Below are 7,347 nucleotides of genomic sequence, written 5' to 3'. Positions count from 1 at the left end.
GCCATTTTCAAGTTTAAGTGTTGGACTCCAATCTGCTAGACATAGTGATTTCTCTATAGGAAACAAAAGGTCAAATTATCTAATTCCCTCGTAAGTCAGTAAGATTCTTCTGTTCTGCCATATATTCCACAGGTTTATTGATAATTTAGGTACCATACTTTTCATGTATCAAAACATCCTATTTGAAAAGAATATCTGAAAAATTTGAGCCTAATGAGGTTATTTGATACCTCCTTAGGTTGAAATGATTTTTTTACATTTTACCTTACATCATTAGTTTTTGATGGAGTGTTCAACGATTCATTATTTGCATATAACACCCAGTGCTCATCGCAACGTGTGCCCTCCTCAATACCCATCACCCACTTACCCTTCCTCCCACCCCCCAGTTGTAATGATATTTTAACATCATGACTTCGTGTTAGTTTTTGTTTTCACCTTTCTGAAAGCTAAGAATATTAAAAGTTCAAACTTGTTAAAATGACCAAATGAGTCTTCATATAAATAGGTTGAAACAGTCGACAGATATAAGTGTTCTATAGTACTTACTCATTTTACATTTCTGTTTTATTGAAGTTTTCACAAGTTGTAGCTACCATGAAACATCACCTAGTTTTATAGGTGAGGAAACCAGGATAGATTTGTCATGTCCCTTTTCTCAAAACTGGAAGCTTTTGGACTACTTTCCACTGAAGACTGAAATAGTGGGTGAGGTGAGGACATTGGCAAAATAATGGTTGAAGTTGGTATGCTAAGCATATTTTACTGCTTAGTGTCCCAAGTTTAAATTGTGTGTGTGTGTGTGTGTGTGTGTGTGTGTGTGTGTGTGTGTGTGTGTATTACTGAATATTAGGATCCGTGGTAGAGGAGGGAATTTGTGAGTGTATGATTTCCTAAGGTTCAAGTATGAAGTCCACACAACTGATAAATTCGGGCAAGAAAGCAAAGTGTAGTTAAGTGATTTCCTTTATTCTCCTAATTTTTTTTTCCACATTGCACAAACCAGCTGGCTACCTTAATATATATGGAATCAGTTCAGTAATTTAAATTCATAGAATGCTATGTTTATACAGTGATTTCATGTGGTTTTCCAGCAACCCATAGATTGGGTGAATGGGCAAGTGATATTTAGAGGGGTATTAGTCACAGTGGGGTTTTTTTGACTTGGTGTTCTGAATCTTAATCCTGTGTTTATTTACTATACTAGATTATTCAGCAGCCTTTGGGATGAACACTAGAATGAGTAACAAAACAAAAGACAATTTAGATGAAAGATCTATGGGGATTGGCTCAGGATGAAACATGCTGGGGGATAATAAGAAATAGAGCTAGGGGGACGCCTGGGTGGCTCAGTTGGTTAAGCAGCTGCCTTTGGCTCAGGTCATGATCCCAGCATCCTGGGATCGAGTCCCACATCGGGTTCCTTGCTCTTCAGGGAACCTGCTTCTCCCTCTGCCTCTGCCTGCCATTCTGTCTGCCTGTGCTCGCTCTCTCTCCCCTCTCTCTCTCTGACAAATAAATAAATAAAATCTTTAAAAAAAAAAAAAGAAATAGAGCTAGGTACATGAATTGGAGTAGTGAACTGTTGTTGAAGCTGGTCTATATAGAGCCTTAGCTTACTTCTGAGGCCACGAGGGAAACACTGGATTCCCCCCCACCCCACCAAACATCTTTGTAACAACAAAGCAAGTCAAACCTAAACATTATGCTACTTTTGAGCCTCAGCAATGTCATATGTTCTCTGGAAGTGTTAAAGTGATTGATTCTTTTAGAAAGATCTGGAAAGGTTGGCTGGAGAAAACAGTATTTAAACCAAGCTTTGAAACAAACTTAACAGGCTGATTTGGGGAGGAGCATTCCTTGTTGAAACAAAGATTAAAGTGTTCTAGTAGCCCATTAGAGAAATAACCCATTTTCTTTTATTCTCTCTTGGGAGTTGATAGAAAAACTGTTTTGAGAGGTGCCTGTGTGACTTAACTGAGCATCAGACACTTGGTTTGGGCTTAGGTCATGATCTCGGGGTAATGGGATCAATCCCCCAGTCAGGCTCCACACTGGGTGTGGAACCTGCTTGGGATTCTCTCCCTTTTCCTCTCCCTCTTCACCAGCCCCTCCCTATGCTCATGCCTAGGTGTGCTCTCTCAAATAATTTTTTTAAAGTGTCTCGAGATTTTCAAACTAGTGGTAGACCTAGGATTCTAAACCTAGTCTCATTCAAAGTAGCTCAGCACATCCAGCTCAACAAAATTGAGTCCTGTTTTCTGTGTCCCAGTCCCTCCTACTTTCCAAAGCACCTCAATTCTTAAGTCTTCTAAATTGCCAAGGATAAAAGGCCCACTTTCGCTATTTCTGAATCTTACCTTTCAAGATTATCCAGTAAGATTGATACCCGTTGACTGAACTTACTCAGATGTTTTAGTGGTGTAGGTTATTTGATGTGAATTTTCCTAAGTCACATATTGACTTTTTCATTGTCCTGCCCCCCATAAGAGCAGCTGGACATCAGTAGGAAAAGTGAGCCCTTACCTCACCATACTCAAAACAATATGGGTCTAAAGATTAAAATTGCAAACCTTCTGGAAAAAAAAATACGTTTGCAAACTTGGAGTAGGCAGGGATTAGAGTCCACAGGAGGCACCAACCATTAAGAAAAAGCCCTCAAAATGAAAAACATCATTAAAATAAAAGTGCAGCCACAGTCTGCAAGAAAATATTTAAAATATATCTGATAGGATATGTCATGAAATATACATACAAACAGGTAATGATCTAAACACTTAAAAATAAGCATATGTAAAGATGCTTAACATGATTAGTAATACTAATTAGAACCACAAATAAGATAACACAACATAGCCAATACAATGACAAGCAGACACAATACCAAGGATGTAGAAACAACTAGGACCACCTACATTGCTGTTTAGAATGTGAAATGGTATAGCTACCTTGGAAAGATGAAGTTTTTAAGAAAAAAGTTTAAAATTATTTCTATGCTATAACCCAGAATTATAAAATTATTTCTATGCTATAACCCAGAATTACTACTGGTAGGGAAGGGGGAGGTGGGAATTGCCAAGAGAAATGAAAATCTCCAAAATTTTCATAGCTCTTTTATTTCTAAGGGTGGATAGCAAGGGAAAGTCGATTGTAAATCATGCAGTGAAATACTACATCATAAAACAAAAAGCAAAGTAGGAATTACAGATATGTGCAATAATGTAAATGAGTATTAAAGACATGTTAGATGAAAGAAGCCAGGCACAGAATAGTATACACTGTACTCCATTTATATAAAGGTCAAGAACAGGAAAACATAGCCAACTTGATAGAAGTCAAATTAGTGTGCCTGGAGTTGGAGAGAAGGGGTTGACTAGCAACCGGGCCTAGTGAAAGTTTCTGGAGTAATGGAAAAGTCCTACATGTTAATCTGGGCAGGGTTAAACAGGTGTGTACATAATGTGAAGATACATTATCTGTATATTTAAGATTTGTTCACTTCAAGCCTGTTTTTTTTTTTAAATCTAATGCAAAGTAAAGTTTGAACACTATATAATGAAACCCATGAAGGCTTGAGGTACTGGAATTATCAAAGTACAGTTCATAAAATAGCCATGCTTAATATGTTTTGAGAAATAAAATGGAGAACTTTTAAGTATCTGATTTTGCTATCAAGCAGGCAGGACCTCTGAGCTACTCATCTCCATGACAACTAGATCTCAGAACGTGCTTTTTGAGGCCTAGCTCAAAAAGTAGAAGGGTTCCCCAAGGACTTTTCCCTTTCCCTCCCCCACGCCAAGCCCAAAACTAAGCAATTAGAACTAAATCTGGATTAATCAGGATGGGGACTGGTGCTGGGGCTTACATCTCCAGGAGCAATTGTCTCGGGGGCCCAGGTCTGAAGAACAGGGGCATCAGTAGACTGAGGTGCTCCCAGGATGGGTGGGGGGTACTCCCCTGGATACCAGTAGAAGCAGAGTCAAATCTGGTGGAGGGAAACTCTTCAAGTTGGGCCTGCAGACTCATAGCATTGCTTAATGATTTCCAAACATAAGATCTGGCAGGCCGCGAGTGATCACAGAAACATGGAAACAACAGATTGACACCATCAAGGACTTAAGAGAAAATGCAGAGTAGCTAGTAGTTACAAAGATGAGCCTACAGTATTAAATAAGGAATAAACAGACTTTAATAGTTAACCATAAAAATGAAAACTATAGAGCAGTAGCCGCAGGTTTGGAAACAACAGCAAGAGCAAAGAAACAAGATCCCTCTGGTTCCAGAAAATCTGAAAAAGATGAGGCTTATCAGGCCTCTCAAGCAAAGCAGGCACTTTCGGACAAGGAGCAGAAGAAAGGAAAAGAGCTCAAGTTCAAGGGACCAAAATGGTTCTTACTTGATTCCCAGCGGCAGCAACATGACAGGTTGCGCCTCAGACGACTAGAAGTGAAACCCTGTGGCTTGGAAGTGCCAGATAAATATTCCTTGGGCTCTGCTGTATGCATCCAAAGGATGAATGGGGTGAGTTCACTGGTGCAGAGGACTACTGCCAGGCTTGCCCGAAGATTTTCAGTGATGTCTTTTTCAGAGTAACCTCCCAGACCATAAAAACACGACATAGAGTGGAAATTTACATGACCTGATAACTTCCAAATCTGAAGTCTGCCCAGAAACTCATCTTGAAACATGGACAAGACAAGGTGAAGAATAAAACCATTCCTTTGACAGACAACACAGTGATTGACGAGCACCTGGGGAAGTAGGGTGTCATTTGCTTGGAAGACCTCATTTATGAAATTGTCTTTCCAGGGGAGAACTTCCAGATGTCTGCATTCTTACGTCCTTTCCATCTCAGGTAGCAGGCCTGTCCTGCTACCAAGAATAGTGGGCTTCCTCAAGGAGGTGGGCTTACCTGGCTCTCGAGGGGACACATCAATCAGCTCATTTGTCAGCTGAATTAAACCCAGAATATCTGAAAGCACAGTGCACTGGTGGCATGTGTTTTGTCTTTTGGAATTTTTACCAGTGTCTTCAAAGAAGATTATTTAATGTTATATCTTTGAAAACTAGAGGGAAGGTCAAGGACAAGATGATGATGCTCCTGGCAGGCACTTGTCATCACAGCCCAGTTCCAAGGGAAAGTTCCAGTGTGTTTCCACCTCTGAGGTCAGCAGAGGACTCCTGGCACGGAAGAGGGAGTCCTGCTATGTTCCATCGTCTATCGTGGAGTTTAATGTTGATGAACGAATACCCAAGCATGAACCCGAGACTGCAGTGGACCAAGCTCAGGGACATACTTGAGCCTGGGGGTTCCTGGGGCCTTGTTTTGGAAGGAACTTGAAATATAGTTACAAAGAAGAGCACAAAAACAGTGCTCAGTTGTCAGAAAAAGAACTATAGGCACTGAAATCAAGAACTCGGTGAATAAAAACAGACTAGACGCAACTAAGTGATTTAAACTTGAACACCTATCTAAATTACCTAGAGGACAGGAAAGGTAAAGAGAAGGGCTATGAAAGATCAGTTAGGAAATAATGGAGGATGGAATCAGAATGTCTAATGTACTTCACTATATTTAGTAAATGAGGCAACATTTTAGAAGGTAATTGGAAAATTCCCAGAGATGATAAACCTGAATCCATAGCTCCACAGATCACAATGTATCCTGATTTGGATTAAGACATGCCTATAAACATAGTGATATGAAGAACATCAAAGCAAAGTGAAGATTTTGATTTCTGCTACCTGCAATGGGTTAGGTTTTAGGGCCAGTGCTCCTAATGAGTGTAATTAAAATGCTCAGTAAAGTATTCTAAAAATCTTACCATCTGAGAGTGAACATAATGAGGAATGAGCAAGCCAAATTCCAAGACATGTTAAGAGCCTAGAAAGTCAAGAGGGCACGCCAAGCCACCTCGGACCCAGAAGCAAGTGAGGCAGAAGTGGATGACGAGGTCCCATTTAAGTTGAGTCTGATAGACCCTTCCCATTAAGTTGGGGCCCCAGTAGTAAATTTGGATTCTTTGTTCCATCTCCCTGGGAGTGGACAAAGTTTCCTTGGTGCTGAGCAGAGCACAGAAGTAGAACACAGAAGCCCAACCCCGAGACCCAGTACTGACCCCAAGTAGAATTAAAGCCCAACTTAGCATTGCTAGAGTGGGGATGGGGCGTCGAGATCAAGAATTAAAGTGATTCCAGACACATGGGATCCCAAATGTATGGTAGAAACAAAGACCATTCTTTTCTGGAAAAAGCAGTCCTTATCTATGATTATGGTGCGAACACATCAATAATTTCCAGGACTGTGAGCAGCACACGGTCGATAAGCACACAAGGAAGCTGCACCACTAGTGACAACCCTTAAAAGCAAAAGCAGCCCACTCTCAAAGAGAAAAGCAACTCTGGAGTTCCAAATATAAATTAAAGTGCAAATGAGTACAGTTTTAAAAATATAAGACATGCTTGGAAATAGGAGAGTAGGACACTAAAACATGGTTGAGCAGATTTGAAAACCAAATATAACTCCTAGAAGTGAGAACTAAAGTTTAAAGCACAGTTGGACAAAGCTGGGAAGTGTGGTTTTGCAGCAAGTTGGAGCACGTGCTGTCCAGAGGAAGAAGAAGGTACCGAGGAGACAATGAGATGCAGACAGGACGCTCTGGGGCTGGGCGGCTGCTGAAGAACTGATCGCTTAGATCTACAATCCCAAGCAGAATACATAAAAAGGAGCTCCTCTTTACACACAGTATCATGAAACTAGATAACCAGAGGCAGAGAAGATTTGGGGATAAAAATATTCAGACTTTTACCTCTGACACAACGAACCTTCAAAGCAATGACAGCCAGTGTGACAACTGACTTAACAGGCAGAACAGAAGAGAGGGGGATAATTCCTTCCGATGTGCTAGTTTTTCAACCAGTAAAAATCCTTCAGGCCTGAGGAAGGAATACAGAAATTTCAGAAAAATTAAAACAGGGAGTGTGCTCTCAGCAGGTCATCAAAGGAAATCCTCCAAGTTGTACATCAGGCAAAAAGAATTTGTGGTGTCAGGCCTGAGATGCAAGAAAAATGCTAAACAAAGAAGCAGAAAGTTGGGCGGGCAAATAGAAAAGGTAGTTCGCCACATAAGAGAGTAATGATGGGGCACCTGGGTGGCTCAGTGGGTTAAAGCCTCTGCCTTCGGCTCAGGTCATGATCTCAGGGTCCTGGGATCGAGCCCCGCATCGGGCTCTCTGCTCAGCGGGGAGCCTGCTTCCCCCTCTCTCTCTCTGCCTGTCTCTCAGCCTACTTGTGATCTCTGTCTGTCAGATAAATAAATCTTTAAAAAAAAATTTTTTTAATAAAAT

General features: G+C 40.8%; 1 pseudogene; it reads left to right on the top strand.

Moving 5' to 3' along the window:
• The first annotated feature begins 2,740 nt into the window (after nt 1-2,740).
• LOC111146256 lies at nt 2,741-4,961 on the top strand (annotated as a pseudogene).
• The last annotated feature ends 2,386 nt before the right edge of the window (nt 4,962-7,347 follow it).

This window comes from Enhydra lutris, unplaced genomic scaffold, assembly GCF_002288905.1.
Source record: "Enhydra lutris kenyoni isolate GAN:26980312 unplaced genomic scaffold, ASM228890v2 scaffoldscaffold2, whole genome shotgun sequence".
In the NCBI taxonomy this organism is placed as follows: Eukaryota; Metazoa; Chordata; class Mammalia; order Carnivora; family Mustelidae; genus Enhydra; species Enhydra lutris.
The sequence above is the reverse complement of the archived record's forward strand: the minus strand, read 5'-3'. Positions and strand labels throughout refer to the sequence as shown.